We start from the raw sequence: 17,550 nt of genomic DNA, 5'->3' as shown, positions 1-17,550 counted from the left end.
GCAACCCACTCCACTGTTCTTGCCTGGAGAATCCCAGGGATGGGGGAGCCAAGTGGGCTGCCATCTATGGGGTCGCACAGAGTCGGACACAACTGAAGTGACTTACAGTTACAGACTTCTTGAGAAATGCTAACCACGTGACATGCCTAAATCACAAGAATCACTCATTTATGAACATCCATTTGAACAGACACTCATGTGGCCAAGGTGTGTGTAGGGGAGGTGGGTAAAAGGCAGGAGGAAACAGCACAAAAAAAGATAAATAAGCACTACTTGTCTGTACTTCTCTCTTGGTAAAAGTGACCACAGAGTGTCTGGGAAACTATTTATTGGGTTGGCCAAAAAGCTCGTTTGGGTCCTCATAGCATCTTAGGACTGAATGAACATTTCGGCCAACCCAGTGCCTTGCAAATAAAAACATGAAGGAAGACTTATCCTAAAACTTTTTACTCAGGGAGGGACCCAAAATGATTAACTATACCTCTAACTATGAGAAACAGTCAATCAATTTATTTTAAAAAATTTGTTAGACATTTAATCTCACCTAGGGAAACAGAGGAGCTTCCCTGGTGGCTCAGTGGTAAAGAATCCACCTGCAAGGCAGGAGACATGGGTTCCATCCCTGGGTCGTGAAGATCCCCTGGAGAAGGAAATGGCAACACACCACTGTATTCTTGCCTGGGAGATTCCGTGCACGGGGGAGCCTGGAGGGGTCCGTGGAGCAGCAGAGTTAGACGCAACCTGGTGAGTGAGCAACAACAAGAGGAAAACAGAATCTGTTTTCTTCCTCGTCAATAAAGTAGTCGCCTGGCAGAAACCAACCCAACCTTGTAAAACAATTATCCTCCAATTAAAAAAAAAATTTTTTTAATAGCCACTTATATTCCAAGATTCTGTAGTGTTCAGGTCAGTTCAGTCGCTCAGTCCTGTCTGACTCTTTGCAGCCCCATGGACTTAGTACATGGTAAAATATTTCAGTAGTGCCTGTGACCCAATGTATCTGCCTTGAAAGATGATCATGTTATTGCTTCTTCACTCACGGAAGCTGATCAACTGACGTCATTAAGAGTTTTCACTTTCACCACAATGAATAAGGTGGGAGGGAAATTTTGTATTCTTCCCTGTTCTAGTTGAAAAGGTTAATTTACAGGATAAGTTAAACACGCGCTATCTGTAATTTAGAACATTTGTAAAGAGTAAGGTCAGGAAAGAGATGAATAAAACATTTTTCACAGTAGTAAAGTATTTAAATGGTATTAACTAACTTAATCCTCTGAAGAAGCTTCCCTGGCATTGTCGTTTAAGGACAACGGCTTCTAGGCAGTTACTGATTTTAATATTTCCCCCCAATTATACATGGTTCATAATAGACTCATTACAAAAATGTGAAAACAGAGATATATTGAACAAGAGCAAAACTGTATTAATACCTCTATAGAATCCATCTGTATTTTCTTTTTATATTATGCTTCTTGTTGTTGTTTTAATCACTAAGTCGTGACTGACTCTTTTGTGACCCCCTGGACTGTAGCCTGCCAGGCTCTCCGTCCACGGGATTTCCCAGGCAAGAATACTGGAGTGGGTTGCCATTTCCTTCTCCAGGGGATCTTCCCAGCCCACCAATTGAACCCGCACCTCCTGCATTGCAGGCAGATTCTTTACCACTGAGCCACAACAATATCACCTAATATACTATGTATTGCATGTATTATACAAATGATATATATTACAAAAATAAATGCTGCTGCTGCAAAGTCACTTCAGTTGTGTCCAACTCTATGCGACCCCATAGAGGGCAGCCCACCAGGCTCCCCCGTCCCTGGGATTCTCCAGGCAAGAACACTGGAGTGGGTTGCCATTTCCTTCTCCAATGTGTGAAAGTGAAGTCGCTCAGTCGTGTCCAACTCTAGCGACCCCATGGACTGCAGCCTACCAGGCTCCTCTGTCCATGGGATTTTCCAGGCAAGAGTACTGGAGTGGGGTGCCATTGCCTTCTCCGAAAAATAAATGAAATCATCTTAAATCTATTATTCTTTAACCTGATCTTTTCACTCACTATAGACATTTATCAGTGTCAATTCATATGGACCTACACTGTCCTTTTTGGTGGCTGCATCATATTCCTTTGTATGACTGTATCATGAAGTAATTTAATGTACTAATTAATAAATTGCAATTTACATTAGATCACCTATGAGGTTTGGTGATTATCATGCTGCCAGTGTCCAAACTTATACATATTTAGATTCAGAAGGTCTAGTGTTTGGCTCAAATATCCACATTTTTAAGAGTGTTCAGAAGAGATTCTAATACAGGCCAAAATTTGTGAACCACTTGGTTAACAACTATCTTGTTGGTGGATATTTAGTTTCTATTTTTTTTTTAATTTACAATACTGTAAGAATATTGACATCTGAAAACAGAAGCAGAAAATTGTTTTTCAGTAACCCCTCTTTGTAACCCCAAGCATTGCAGCACACCAGGCTTCCCTATCCTTTACCATCTCCCAGAGCTTGCTCAAATGCATGTCTATTGAGTCAATGATGCCATCCAACCATCTCATCCTCTGTCGCCCCCTTCTCCTTTCCTCAATCTTTACCAGCATCAGGGTCGTTTCTAGTGAGTCAGCTCTTTACATCAGGTAGCCAAAATATTGGAGCTTCAGTTTCAGCATCAGTCCTTCCAGTGAATATTCAGGATTGATTTCCTTTAGGATTGACTGGTTTGATCTCCTTGGTGTCCAAGGGACTCTCAGGAGTCTTCTCCAACACCACAATTCTAAAGCATCAGTTTTTTGGTGCTTAGCCTTCTTCACAGTGCAACTCTCACATCCATACATGACTACTGGAAAAACCACAGCTTTGACTAGATGGACTTTTGTTGGCAAAGTAATGTCTCTGCTTTTTAATATGCTTGGAAGTAGAAAGTTAGGAAGAATCTAGTTTCTCTCTCCCTCCCTTTATTCCTTTCCAGCTTTCCTCCTTGTTTCTGCCCTACCCCTTGTCTCTGACTTTCCCACTTTCTCCATAGTGAAAGATTAGATAGATTTAGGAGAAACAAAGTGCTAAAGGAAGCTTGGACCAAAAAAGGAGTTCAACAGATAATAGTGGGAGATACTGGTAGAAGGGAAGAAAATAATGTTGTCAAAAAGGCAAAGCATTCATTAATTTAACTGACGCATTTAAATAGAAAGATGCAAAATGGTGATGTAATGAGGGAGAGAGGCTATCCTCAGGTTTTGGAATTAAGTGACTGAAGAAACATGAGACCAGGTGGGTTATTTTAGATGTTTCCTTGTGAAATAGAAATTCTCGTTTCAAGCCAGTTTTCGTTTCATCAGCACATCCACCTCATGCATTTAATTTTCACAACTGTTGCAAATGTAAGCAGTAAAAGCAAGTGAGTTCTCTTTCACTTGCTAGCTGTGTAATGTTCAGCAAGCCCATCTCTCTTGCATCAGTTTCTCTGTCAAATGTATGAGCTAGATTAATCTACAAGCATCATTTGCCTCCAATATTCTTTAATTCTATGAGACAGCAATTTATTTTATTTTGTAATTAACCCCATTTCAGAAAAAAATAGCCTTTTCTTAATAGAGATGCAGATATACAGAACAGACTTGACACAGTGGGATGAATGAAGAAAGCAGCACTGACATATATACACTACCATGCATACAATAGGGAGCAGGTGAGAAGTTAGTGTATAGCACAGGGAGGCCAGCCTGGCCCTCTGCAATGACCTACAGGAGATGGAGATGGAGCGAGGGGAGAGAGGCTCAAGAGGGAGATGACATATATATAATTATGACGGATTTGCCTTGTTGTACGGCAGAAACCAATACAACATTGTAAAGCACTTTTCCTCCAATTAAGAAGAGAAAGAAAAAGAGCCTTTTCCTTTTCTTTATTCTAATTTTAAAACCCATGGGCCTTGGGGTATGTGACTATGAACATTCTGCAGCCATAAAGGTACATCCTTCTGTAACCTTTCTCATTCAAGAGGCATCAGATACCGTACGTTATTCTGCAACACAGAGGCCCAAAGAGAACTCCTCGACTGTGGCAAGGTTTTAATAGTTCAGTGGAAATCAATCCACAAAGAGTTACAAGTGGCGAAATGAGATCTCTAGGACAGGAACAATTTGAAACAGATTCTAGGCAAATGGAAACTTTAGGCTCAAACTCCAAGATTACCAAGTGACAACTCTGGGACTTTTCATCTTTCAGCAATAAGAAATGCACCAATGAAAACCGTGCTTTTCTTAAAAAAGTAATTATTTTGGGCTGTGCTGGGTCTTCATTGCTGCATGGGCTTTTCTCTAGTTGCAGCAAGCTGGGGCTACGCTCTAGTTGTGGGGTAAGGGCTTCTCGTTGGGGTGGCTTCACTTGTTGTAGAGCATGGGCTCTATGGTGTTCAGGCTCAGCAGTTGTGGCTCCTGGGCTCCAGAGCACAAGCTCAGTAGTTGTGGCGCACGGGCTTAGTTGCTCCACAGCATATGGGATCTTCCCGGATCAGGAATCAAACCCATTTCTCCTTCATTGCCAAATGGATTCTTTACCACTGAGCCACTAGGGAAGTCCAAAACTGAACTTTTCTGATTAAAGCAATTGCCTTGTCAGGATAAGACCAAATCTACACAGTATAAAATGAAGAAAGAATGCTTAGGCTGAAATAAACACCAAGTAAGTGACAAATAGTTCAGCATCAGTGAACCATAAGCCAATACCATATGTTGATCACACAGTATCAGACTGGAGGTTCCTGCTTGCTTGTTGGCCCAATGGATACCATGACTCCTCTTGTGGTGGATTGAATCAGATCAGATCAGTCGCTCAGTGGTGTCTGACTCTTTGCGACCCCATGAATCGCAGCATGCCAGGCCTCCCTGTCCATCACCAACTCCCGGAGTTCACCCAGACTCATGTCCATAGAGTCAGTGATGCCATCCAGCCATCTCATCCTCTGTCGTCCCCTTCTCCTCCTGCCCCCAATCCCTCCCAGCATCAGAGTCTTATCCAATGAGTCAACTCTTTGCATGAGGTGGCCAAAGTACTGGAGTTTCAGCTTTAGCATCATTCCCTCCAAAGAAATCCCAGTGCCAATCTCCTTCAGAATTGACTGGTTGGATCTCCTTGCAGTCCAAGGGACTCTCAAGAGTCTTCTCCAACACCACAGTTCAAAAGCATCAATTCTTCGGCACTCAGCCTTCTTCACAGTCCAACTCTCACATCCATACATGACTACAGGAAAAACCATAGCCTTGACTAGACGAACCTTTGTTGGCAAAGTGATGTCTCTGCTTTTGAATATGCTATCTAGGTTGGTCATAACTTTCCTTCCAAGAAGTAAGCGTCTTTTAATTTCATGGCTGCAGTCACCATCTGTAGTGATTTTGGAGCCCAGAAAAATAAAGTCTGACACTGTTTCCACTGTTTCCCATCTATTTCCCATGAAGTGGTGGGACCAGATGCCATGATCTTCGTTTTCTGAATGTTGAGCTTTAAACCAACTTTTCCACTCTCCTCTTTCACTTTCATCAAGAGGCTTTTGAGTTCCTCTTCACTTTCTGCCATAAGGGTGGTGTCATCTGCATATCTGAGGTTATTGATATTTCTCCCGGCAATCTTGATTCTAGTTTGTGTTTCTTCTAGTCCAGCGTTTCTCATGATGTACTCTGCATAGAAGTTAAATAAGCAGGGTGACAATATACAGCCTTGACGAACTCCTTTTCCTATTTGGAACCAGTCTATTGTTCCAGGTCCAGTTCTAACTGTTGCTTCCTGACCTGCATACAAATTTCTCAAGAGGCAGATCAGGTGGTCTGGTATTCCCATCTCTTTCATAATTTTCCACAGTTGATTGTGATCCACACAGTCAAAGGCTTTGGCATAGTCAATAAAGCAGAAATAGATGTTTTTCTGGAACTCTCTTGCTTTTTCCATGATCCAGTGGATGTTGGCAATTTGATCTCTGGTTCCTTTGCCTTTTCTAAAACCAGCTTGAACATCAGGAAGTTCACGGTTCACATATTGCTGAAGACTGGCTTGGAGAATTTAGAGCATTACTTTACTAGCGTGTGAGATGAGTGTAATTGTGCGGTAGTTTGAGCATTCTTTGGCATTGCCTTCCTTTGGGATTGGAATGAAAACTGACCTTTTCCAGTCCTGTGGCCACTGCTGAGTTTTCCAAATTTGCATATTGAGTGCAGCACTTTCACAGCATCATCTTTCAGGATTTGGAATAGCTCAACTGGAATTCCATCACCTCCACTAGCTTTGTTCGTAGTGATGCTTTTCAAGGCCCACTTGACTTCACATTCCAGGATGTCTGGCTCTAGGTCAGTGATCACACCATCATGATTATCTGGGTCATGAAGATCTTTTTTGTACAGTTCTGTGTATTCTTGCCATCTCTTCTTAATATCTTCTGCTTCTGTTAGGTCCATACCATTTCTGTCCTTTATCGAGCTCACCTTGGCATGAAATGTTCCTTTGGTATCTCTGATTTTCTTGAAGAGATCCCTAGTCTTTCCCATTCTGTTGTTTTCCTCTATTTCTTTGCACTGATCGCTGAAGAAGGCTTTCTTATCTCTTCTGAATGGTGGCCCCCAAAAGATATGTCCACCCAGGACTTATGGTGGACTAACTTGCTATAAGGTCTTTGCAAATGTAATATGTGCTGCTGTGCTGTGCTCAGTCATTCAGTCATGTCCAACTCTTTGGGACCCCATGGAATGTAGCCCACCAGGCTCCTCTGTCCATGGGACTTTCCAGGTGAGAATACCAGAGTGGGTTGCTATTTCCTTCTCCAGGGGATCTTCCCAACCCAGGGATGAAACCCACTTCTCCTGCATTGCAGGCAGATTCTTTACCACTGCTAAGTCGCTTCAGTTGTGTACGACTCTGTGCGACCCGGTAGATGGCAGCCCACTAGGCTCCACCGTCACTGGGACTCTCCAGGCAAGAACACTGGAGTGGGTTGCCATTTCCTTCTCCAATGCATGAAAGTGAGAAGTGAAACTGAAGTTGCTCAGTCATGTCCGACTCTTAGCGACCCCATGGGCTGCAGCCTACCAGGCTCCTCCACCCATGGGATTTTCCAGGCAAGAGTACTGGAGTGGGGTGCCATTGCCTTCTCCGTCTTTACCACTGAGCCACCCTAAATCCCGTGATAAGTGTGCTCATAAAAGAGGAAGAGATGATGTGAAGACAGAGACAGAGATTCAGTGGTGTCTAGAAGCCAAGGATTGCCCACGGCCACCAGAGCCAGGAGAGAGATGTAAGATGAAAACCCCGTCTAGAGCCACAGGAGTAACCGACCCTGCTGATAACCTTGATTTCAGACTTCTGGATTTCTGGCCTCCATAACAGCGACAGAATTCATTTTTGCTATTTTAAACCATCCAGGCTGTACTAATATGTCACAGCAGCCCTAGGAAACAAACACACTCCCTTAGCAATATAGTTTCCAAAAATACTGATCTGCTCAGAGTTCCCTGAACACACTGTACACAGGCACATGAGATATAATCTCTGAGTCCTTTAGGGATAAGTGATGCTGGCCTAAACGCCACTTCCGTGACCTCTCATGGTCCCAGACCCTCCTCCGCGCATACTTTCTCACCATTGAGGGTTTGCCACATCGGGTTGCTCAGGCTGTGCACTGCAGAAGGGTGTGCAGCCAGTGGGGTGAGAGTACTTTACCCTCAAAGCTGTGCCTTTACTGTACGGCTGCAAATGCCTCTTTTTGGCACAAAGCCGCCACCCAGTCCCAAAGAGGTTTCTTTGTAAAATTTGTACAAAAATGATGTAACATCAGCCGTGGTCTTGGTGGTTTTTATGTCTGTCCTCTTGCCCCTGGTCTCATGATCTTAGCTCTTTCCCAAGACTGGTACCCACAAATAATTCCCAAACATCAAGCATCTCTTGAGACTATTAGAATTACCCAGTTGGGTGGGGGTAGCATAGAGGAAAACAAATCACATACCATACAATTTCAACATCGTGCTCAGCTTTCCCCTCATGTTACCCTCTCCTTTCCAAAATCCCAAAATCCTTACACACACTTCTGCTCCTAGTATAAGCCATCCCACCAATCTTCTCTGTGCACTATACTCTGGAGGATAAAATTTTCTCCATCTTTTATTCACTATTTTACATCTCTGAGCCTTTGAACATGCTGGTTCCTATGCTTGGAATCACTTTCTCCCCTTGTCCACCAACTCTTACTTATCTATTCATCTTTCAAACCCCATTTATAAATGAAAGAAATGGGATGAATAAAAAGTGAAGATTAGGCAATGCCTCTCTGAATTCACCAGTCATCATCTATCTTTTACATATTATCCTCTCTTCACTCCTACCTCTCTCAGCTTGATGATAATTCTTTGAGAGCGGAGCCCTGACTGGTTGCTCCCATTTCCCTGCACTTAGTTTATGCTCAAATATTTGTTTCCTGAACATTCTGTCATTACCAAATATCTTAGAAGGATTATAGTCACTCCAGTTTAGACTCTCGGCATTTTTCAAGCTTGACAAGTTTTCCTGCCATCCCTTCTCCTGGTGATGAGAAGTCTATAACATAAAGTCCTTTTCTTATTTACCATTGGGTTTCTGCAACAGTGTGTGGTTGCCACTGCTTTTTGCTCCTCCATTGATACATAGTCTTTAATTTTGCTTTCCTCACATAGTATCTTTCAGGAAGAATGTTTTTACTCCTTCCTTTGTAATTTGCTTTGTTGTGCTCACATTTATATTTATTGCCCCCTGTTTAAGGGCTTTTGGTGATGTTGAATTCCATCTGAATTTTATTTCTTTTTCAACTTTTGGTTTCCTTCAAATCCCAAAATTAGCAATGCCACTAAGCAAGGAAAAGTATGTTCATGAGCTAATTTCATCTTGACAGGCTCAAAATGTAGTTACTTTTTGTGGGGTATATTAGATTATGGCAGTGAGTTTAACCCAGGAAACATACGAAAACAACCTTTTCTAAAAATTTCCTCTATGTGGTTGCAGCACTTTATTTCTTCCTTTATTAATGAAGAAAGTTTTTTCCAGGCACTTAGTTCTCACCAGTTTCTTTCAAAATTGATGTTATTGAAATATAAAAACTATGACAAATGAAAATGTTACTTTCTAAATTTTAAGCTTATTATTGAGCGTGGCTATAAAGTTCTTTATATACCTCACTGTAGAACAACCTCGTAACAACACCAAGAGGTAGCTACCATTATTGGCTTCATTTTATAGGTGGAGAAACTGAGTTTCTGAGAGGCAAAAAGGACTGTTCCGAAGTTGTCCACATGGGACATGAGTCACCCAGCTTTCTATCCTGCTCTGACAGAGCTTGCTGCTGCTCCTTTCCTGTACATAGGTCCCCTTTTTTAGTCAGTGTGAGAGAGGCAGCTTCTAATTGATATTTATAAAAAGCACCTCAAAGTTAGTCTTTAATTCACTTGTTTCATAAAGGTGAAACCAAAATGTTGCTCCTTAAACAGGGATCCCCAAATCAATGCCCATGGCAGCCAGGCAGATAAAATAAATGAGGAAAGCAGGCGGGGTGTAAAATAAATCAAAAGCAAAACAACTGCAGATAAAGTCAAGGTAATGGGTACCTTGGAGGACTGTTGGTTTAGTGTTGCCAGACATTTTCCAAAGAAGCCAGAAATTCAAATTGTCATTGGAAATAATCCAATTATTAAATGTTAGCAACTAAAATCAGGTTAGTTTGTTTTTCTAACTGTGCAAACTAAGTGTGAATACAACAACCCACAAGCTCCCAGCCAGCCAGTGACTCTGGTGGAGACTGATGTTGGCCCATAAACCACATATCCAATATGGTAGCCACTAAGGTCCATCAAGTCAAGGCTATGGTTTTTCCAGTGGTCATGTATGGATGTGAGAGTTGGACTGTGAAGAAAGCTGAGCACTGAAGAACTGATGCTTTTGAATTGTGGTGTTGGAGAAGACTCTTGAGAGTCCCTTGGACTGCAAGGAGATCCAACCAGTCCATTCTAAAGGAGATCAGTCCTGGGTGTTCATTGGAAGGACTGATGCTGAAGCTGAAACTCCAATACTTGGTCCACCTCATGCAAAGAGTTGACTCATTGGAAAAGACTCTGATGCTGGGAGGGACTGGGGGCAGGAAGAGAAGGGGACGACAGAGGATGAGATGGCTGGATGGCATCACTGACTCGATGGACATGAGTTTGAGTGAACTCCAGGAGTTAGTGATGGACAGGGAGGCCTGGCGTGCTGCGATTCATGGGGTCGCAAAGAGTTGGACACGACTGAGCGAGTGAACTGAACTGAACTGAACTGAGCCACCTGTGACTACTTAAAGTTTGAAATCCAGTTCTTTAGTGACACTAGTGACATTTTGGTGATCGGTAGCAACCTGTGGCTTGTGGCTATGGTAATGGGCAGTGCAGAACATTTCTGTCATTGCAGAAAGCTTTGTTGGACAGCTCTGAACTAGAGCAACAAGAAAACCCGGGCTGTTTTTGTGTCTTCTGTGAGAATCTTCCCACTCATTTGTTATTTTTGTTGTTACACAGTTGCTCAGTTGTGTTCATCTCTTTGCAACCCCATGGACTGTAGCCTGCCAGGTTCCTCTGTCAGTGGGATTTCCCAGGCAAGAATACTGGAGTGGGGTGTCATTTACTTCCCACTGGTACTACAGTGCTTAAGATACGACTCCTCCAAGCCCATTCCTGCCACTTCTCTTCCACCTGAACAGAGGTCAAAAGGTCACCTGCCAGCCTGGGCTTCACTGTAACTGAGAACAAGTCAGATCCAGGGCAGGAGACTCTCCTGGCAGTCCAGTGGTTAAGACTCTGAGCTCCCACTGTCAGGGAACTAACATCCTGCTGGCTGCTTGGGGCAGCCTGAAAAACAGACAGACACACAAACAGATCCAGGGCAAGCCTGGAGAGCAGCAATGTGAGTCTTTAGTCTTTCCCATATCCTGGCTCTGGGATTAAAAGTCAGGCCACCATTCTCCCCTTTCTATAGAGATTCAGGGCCTCATAATTCTTCAAAGTGTCAAAGTGTTAGTGGCTCAGTCCTGTCTGACTCTTTGCGATTCCACAGACTGTAGCCCACCTGGCTCCTCTGTCCATGGGATTTCCCAGGCAAGAATACTGCTGTGGGTTGCCATTCCCTGACCCGGGGATCAAACCTGCATGTCCTGCATTGCAGGCAGATTCTTGACTGCCGGAACCACCAGGGAAGCCTTCATATTCTTTATTTACTCTCAGAAACTTATTTTCTAGAGAAACAGACACAGAAAACAAATGTATAGACACCAAGGAGGGAAAAGGAGGATGGGATGGTTGGGGAGATTGGGACTGACACATATACACTATTGATACTGTGTATAAAATAGATCACTAATGAGAACCTACTATATAGCCCAGGGAACTCTACTCAGCACTCTGTGGTGACCTAAATGGGAAGGAAATCCAAGGAAGAGGGGATATGTGTATACATATAGCTGATCCACTGTGTCATACAGCAGAAATTAACACAATATTATAAAGCAATTGCACTCCAATAAAAAAAATTTTTAACTTATTTCTAGGTTGTCTGAGTACAGTCAAATGTAAATAATGGATACTTGCCTGACGCTTCTCTATCTTTCCCTTGGATATTTACATTTGCAGTATATACAATTCTAAGAAGAAAATGTCACACCTGCGGGTGGTGAGGCAGGACTTTCTATTCTCATAGGAAGACATCATGATCTCCTCACCGCGGCATCTGAAGTCCTGCCGCAGAGTCAGTCACCCCATTTCCCTGGCTCTCAATCAGGCCCTACTCAGGATCCAGGTCAGAAGTTTCAAAAGCAGCTCACTCGTGAGGATACCTGTGTAGGATCACCAGCTTGAGCAAGTAAAATACAAGATTCCCAGGCAGATTCTTTACCAGCTGAGCCACAAGGGAAGCCCAAGAATACTGGAGTGGGTAGCCTATCCCTTGTCCCAGGCCCTTCTCCAGCGAATCTTCCCGACCCAGGAATTGAACTGGGGTCTCCTGCATTGCAGGCAGATTCTTTACCAACTGAGCTATCAGGGAAACCCAGGTTAAATTGAGTTTCAGCTAAATAATGAGTAACTTTTTAGTATAAAGAGGCCCCACATGCTGTGCAAAATGTGTTTGATCTGGAAATCCTGTGGTGCTTTTATAAAAATACTGTTTTTCTGACCCTACTAATTCTAAGTCACTCAGATTTAGGCATGATGGACCATAGTCAATTCACACGCCTTTCAGCCACGTTTCATTTCTTAGCCAAATCTCTATCACATTTAGAGTTGTCTTTTTCATGGAATCACAGTCTCCTATGGTGAAATATGAAGCTAAACATGTCTGTGGCCTTTATGATCTTCACAACAACCCTGTAAAGTAAGAAAGGCAACAGTCTCTCCATGTTGTCAATGAGAAAACTGAGGCTCAGAGAATTAAAGAAATTTCCCAGGCACAACCACTAGTAAGTAGCAAATCTAGGACTCACACCCAAGTCTTCTGGGTTCCAATTCCAGTGCTCATTCAACTCATCAGGATGAAAGTGAAAGGGAATCAGATTAATATCAGGAAAGAGAGAAACTGAATTAGAGAATGTTTCATCAAAAGTTTGACTAACTAACCAATTCTTGTTGTTGCTGTTCAGTCACTAAGTTGTGTTCGACACTTTGGTGACCCCATGGACTGTAGCCCGCCAGGCTCCTTTGTCCATAGAATTCTCCAGACAAGAATACTGGAGGGGGTTGCCATTTCCCTCTCTGGATCTTCTGGACCCAGGGATCAAACCTGCGTCTCCTACTTGGCAGGCGGGTTCTTTCCATTCTGTTAACTCACAGTTCTTGCTCTCTGTTTTTTAAATTTATTTGACTGCTGAGTCTTAGTTGCTGCATGTGGGATCTAGTTCTCTGACCAGGGATTGAACCCAGACCCCCGGCATTGGGAGTGCAGAATCTTAGCCACTGGGCCAGTAGGGAAGTCCAAACTCACAGCTCTCTTACCCACCAGTGAACTAAGAGTCTGAAGGGGCAGACTAGGGACCCAGAATTCAAAAGGTCCCGAGTCCCCAGGAATCTCGGGGTCTCAGAGAAAACTCAGGACTAGGTAATACAAAAACAGTCTAGAAATTGGCTTTGGGACTAGTAATGAGAATGATGACAGAGAATACCTGAAACAATGTTTTGTGCTCAGAACAGTTGTTAAACTGAGTAATGAGATACTCTGCCTGTAATTTACCTCAACCACCTCGTTCATACCCTGGAATTTCCTCGCAGGAACATAATGAATAGCTCTGCACCTGAACTGACCCTCTGGGCTGCCTTGCCGTAAACAGGGTCAGAGAGGGGTTACCAGTGGGAAGAAGGGGAAATAGAGAGACCTGGTAAACTGTTTTTAGGCATCAGAGGAGAGAAAACGGCTTCAATCAAATGAATGCCCAGAGGGGATGTCAGAAGCGGAGCTGCCTCCAGAACTCATATCCTTGAGCTCTTTGCTGTTGAGAGCGATTTACTGGAGGTGCCTCAAGTCATCACACATCCACAATGATATTGAACATTAATGTGCTACCAGAAGAGATCTATTCAGTTCCAAGAAATTCAATTAGTAAAGTGAATTTCCAAAAGAATTAGAGGAGTTGAAGCAGCATCTATCCATTTTAGTACATCTCTTGTTTAACCTTTTCTCTGAGCTATTAATATACCGAATCTTGGGCATGTGTGCATGCTAAGTCGATTTGGTCGTGTCTGACTGTTTGAAACTCTATGGGCTATAGCCCACCAGGCTCCTCTGTCCATGAGGATTCTCCAGGCAAGAATACTGGAGTGGGATGCCATGCCCTCTTCCAGGAGATCCTCCTGACCCAGGGATTGAACCCACATCTCCCGTGGCTCCTGTACTGCAGGCAGATTCTTTACCACTGAGCACCACTGGGGAAGCCCACTGAATCTTGAAATATCCCTGAATTCTGACACTTGATTGAGAGGTCCCCACTACAGACACGTAAGCCTGGATGTCATGCTCCACCAGCACATCAAGCATGGGAGGAGAACACACACTCAGCATCCTGTTGTTCCTCATTAATGTTCTTAATAACTAAACAATGCACCCTTATTAGGTTGTAGCAGAGTGAACGAGTTATTATGATAGACATGTGACCCTCATGAGAAAAGCTCAGACATAGAATCATTTTGGAAGTCTCTTTCTCTATTAACCTCCAAAGCACTCGAATAGTGCTCCTGAATAATAGATAATACTATCGGTACTTCGCACGCAAAATGCACCAAATACTTAGATTTGCAGTCAGCTTTCTCCTTCACTCTTTCACAGTAATGAGATTGAGAATTTCTAAGCTTGCCAAGAGCCTGAGGCACAAGAAGCCTAAAGCATTGTTTCCTGCACCTGACCAGTATTGGTTTGCAAACTGGCCCTCGTGCACAGAAGGCAAGGAGAGATGGAAGGAAGATGTAAACCATCCAGACTGGCAGGTGGCAGGTCCAATAAGCAAGGGAACTTACTGATGCGGCTTGTCTGGGGCACTGCAAGACAAGTAGATCTCTACACCTGCCCACCAGAATCTTACAAGTTTATGTAGCAGTTTTCATGGGGTTCTATGATGTATACCACGCACATGGTCTCAACAACATCTTCCTCCCTCATGACTGTGTCCTCGGAACAGTTACCCCTTTGGGAACAGTGGGCAGAACATTGATTTCAAGGTCAGGGGCAGGGGTGAGGAGACTCTGATCACTCAGGTCCAGCTTGAAGTTGAACCGACGGTCGTGTCCTCTCGATGACCTCCTCCAAAAACCAGGGAAAACAACCTAAAAATTATTTTCCCAAGGAATTTCTTCTGACTGAGGCTTAAAACATCATGCTCTTGCTTTTAATAAGACATCAGAGTTGGTAAAAATAGGGTCCATGAGTTTATGTGCTGGTTGGTTTAACAATAGTCCTCATGGAAATAAAAAGGTTAGAGATCAGAGAGCTTTAGAAGTTATTTCCAGACTCATTTCCAGACCCATATTACGTGAGCAAATGCACACTTCGTTTAAACAGCAAATATGCGTTCCTGCCCCTAAACCAGCATAAATGGGAAACAAAAGAAAATAGCCAGTGTGTTATTTCTTTTGAGGAAAATTTCCCACTAGGTCCATTCTGATATTGTACCAAGAATAATAATGATGCTGACAACTGGTCACCAGCTAGGCTCAGGCTTGACAGTTGAAGTTGCTAGGTAACGAAGAGCATGCGCATAGGCAAGTGAGAGGGTAGACCTCCAGGATGACAGAGGGCATAGCCACTGTGGGAGATAGGGCATCAGGAACTGAAGCAAGAGGGCAAGGAGGGAGGGCTTCTAGAAATCTCTGGGCACGAATGCCCCAGGATTTGCTGGAGATAAATGCTAGCCTTTAGGCTGGCACAACTCGTGCTTACTTATTTTCTCCCAAGCTTTAATACTTGTTTCTCTCTTTACAAAAATCAGTGTGATTGTGTCTACTGTCGTGATGCCAACTCCATGCTGATGAAGAAGAAAATCTATGTTGCGGTTGGCTGTAATCGTTTTTTCTCCTACTGTTACTTCTTCTAGAAGCTTGAATCTGGTCTGTCAGGTGACCTGTGTGTGTGTGTGTGTGTGTGTGCACGCACGTGTGTGCATATATGTGCACCTGCTCAGCCATGTCCGACTCTTTGTAACCCCATGGACGGTAGCCCGCCAGGCTCCTCTGTCCATGGGATTTTTCAGTCAAGAATACTGGAGTGAGTTGCCATTTCCTTTTCCAAGGGATCTTCCCCACCCAGGGATGGAACCCACATCTCCTGCATTGGCAGGTGGATTCTTTACCACTGAGCCACCAGGGAAGTCAAGATCACATAGCCAACTGGAAGACAGATCTCAGAGTTGACCCCAGGCTTCCTGGCTTCAAAACTACACACTTATCTACTACATTACAGTTCCTACTCCCATCCATCTTCAGAGAAATTAAAGTTAAATTCCCCCTAGTTCTACTCTGCTTAGGGGAGGGAGCCCACAGGGCTACGATATCCCACCTACCTAATTTATCTTGGATGCCCTGAAAATATTTCACCAGTGAGCACAACTCCAGCCTGGGTGAGGGGTGACAGTGCCAATCAGGATATGTTTACCTTGCTCTCCAAAATCCAGGATGTGGCACGATGAACAAATACATCATCTAAATAATAATGTGCCACCAAGAAATACACCTCTTTAGCTGGGTAGAATCCATGACAACAATTCTCTCCAATCGATCTTCTACAATACAATCAGAGTTATGTTCATAAACACAAATTTTACCCTGTTACTCCTACAACGAAAATATTTGAGACTTTGATCATCTACCCAACAGAGTCTAAATAAAATTGTTATTTTGCAATGTATACAAACATCGAATCATTATGTTGTGCACTGCAATCTAATATTCAGTATAATGTATGTCAATCCTGGGCTTCCCAGTGGTGCTAGTGGTAAAGAACCTGCCTGCCAATGCAGGAGACATAAGTCAGTTCAATCCCTGCGTCAGGAAGATCCCCTGGAGGAGGAAACGGCAACCCACTCCAGTATTCTTGCCTGGAGAATCCCATCAACAGAGAAGCCTAGTGGGCTACTGCCCACAGGATCTCGAAAGAGTCAAACACGACTGAAGCGACTTAAGCACACACGCGCGCACACGCGCGCACACACACACATCAATAATCTTCAATAGAAAGAAAAGAAGGAAGGAAAGAAGAAAAAAAGAAAGTTATATTTGGCCAAGATCTTGTCCCAATTTAACTCAAATTTCACACCATGCTTTCCTAGTCACAAAACCTTAATTTTAGCCCATTCTCACCTTGTTTGCCTAGATCTTTACTTGTCCTTAGAAATCCAGTCCAACCAGAGCAGAATGTGAAATTTTCACCTGTGTAGATATTAAAATAGCCAATCACTGGAACAGAAATAGAGTTGAAGAGAATAACAGTCATTCAGGAACTTAAAGAAATAGAGAGAAATGAAGGAATATGATCTGGGGGTTGGTGGAGAATACCAGCAATGAAGAGAAGTGGTTGAAAAGCCCAGTGACTTGAGATTCAAGAATAGGTGTTTGGGGAGGAGATGAAATGACCTGGAAGAGGCAAACAAGAGAACAATTCTCAGCCCTCTTCTTGCCTACAGAGAAAGCAGTGTCTTGGTGGGTGGGGGTTGGGGGGGTAGGGGGGCTGGGAGGGGAATGGAGAGGCTTTCTTGGGAAAGACTTTGTTTACAGAGGGAATGTAAAGTTTGAAGGAGATGTTTATCAAGTTGAGTATCATTTTCCCCTCCTTCCCCAGCAAAATTAAGAACAGCCTCCAGAACACTGTAAGATATGACTCAGGTGGAGCTGTTGCATTGCTAGTGAAATTTTACATGTCTAAGGCCCAGTAGCACCGCAGAAACAATTAAGTGCCCTGCAGTGACGTATTAGTTGGAAAATTATGCACCCTGTAGCTAGAATTTTCAGTCATAAACAAGAAAGCTCTCTACCCTTGCACTGAA

The sequence above is a fragment of the Bos indicus x Bos taurus genome, chromosome 24, assembly GCF_003369695.1.
Source record: "Bos indicus x Bos taurus breed Angus x Brahman F1 hybrid chromosome 24, Bos_hybrid_MaternalHap_v2.0, whole genome shotgun sequence".
NCBI classification, from domain to species: Eukaryota; Metazoa; Chordata; class Mammalia; order Artiodactyla; family Bovidae; genus Bos; species Bos indicus x Bos taurus.
The sequence above is the reverse complement of the archived record's forward strand: the minus strand, read 5'-3'. Positions refer to the sequence as shown.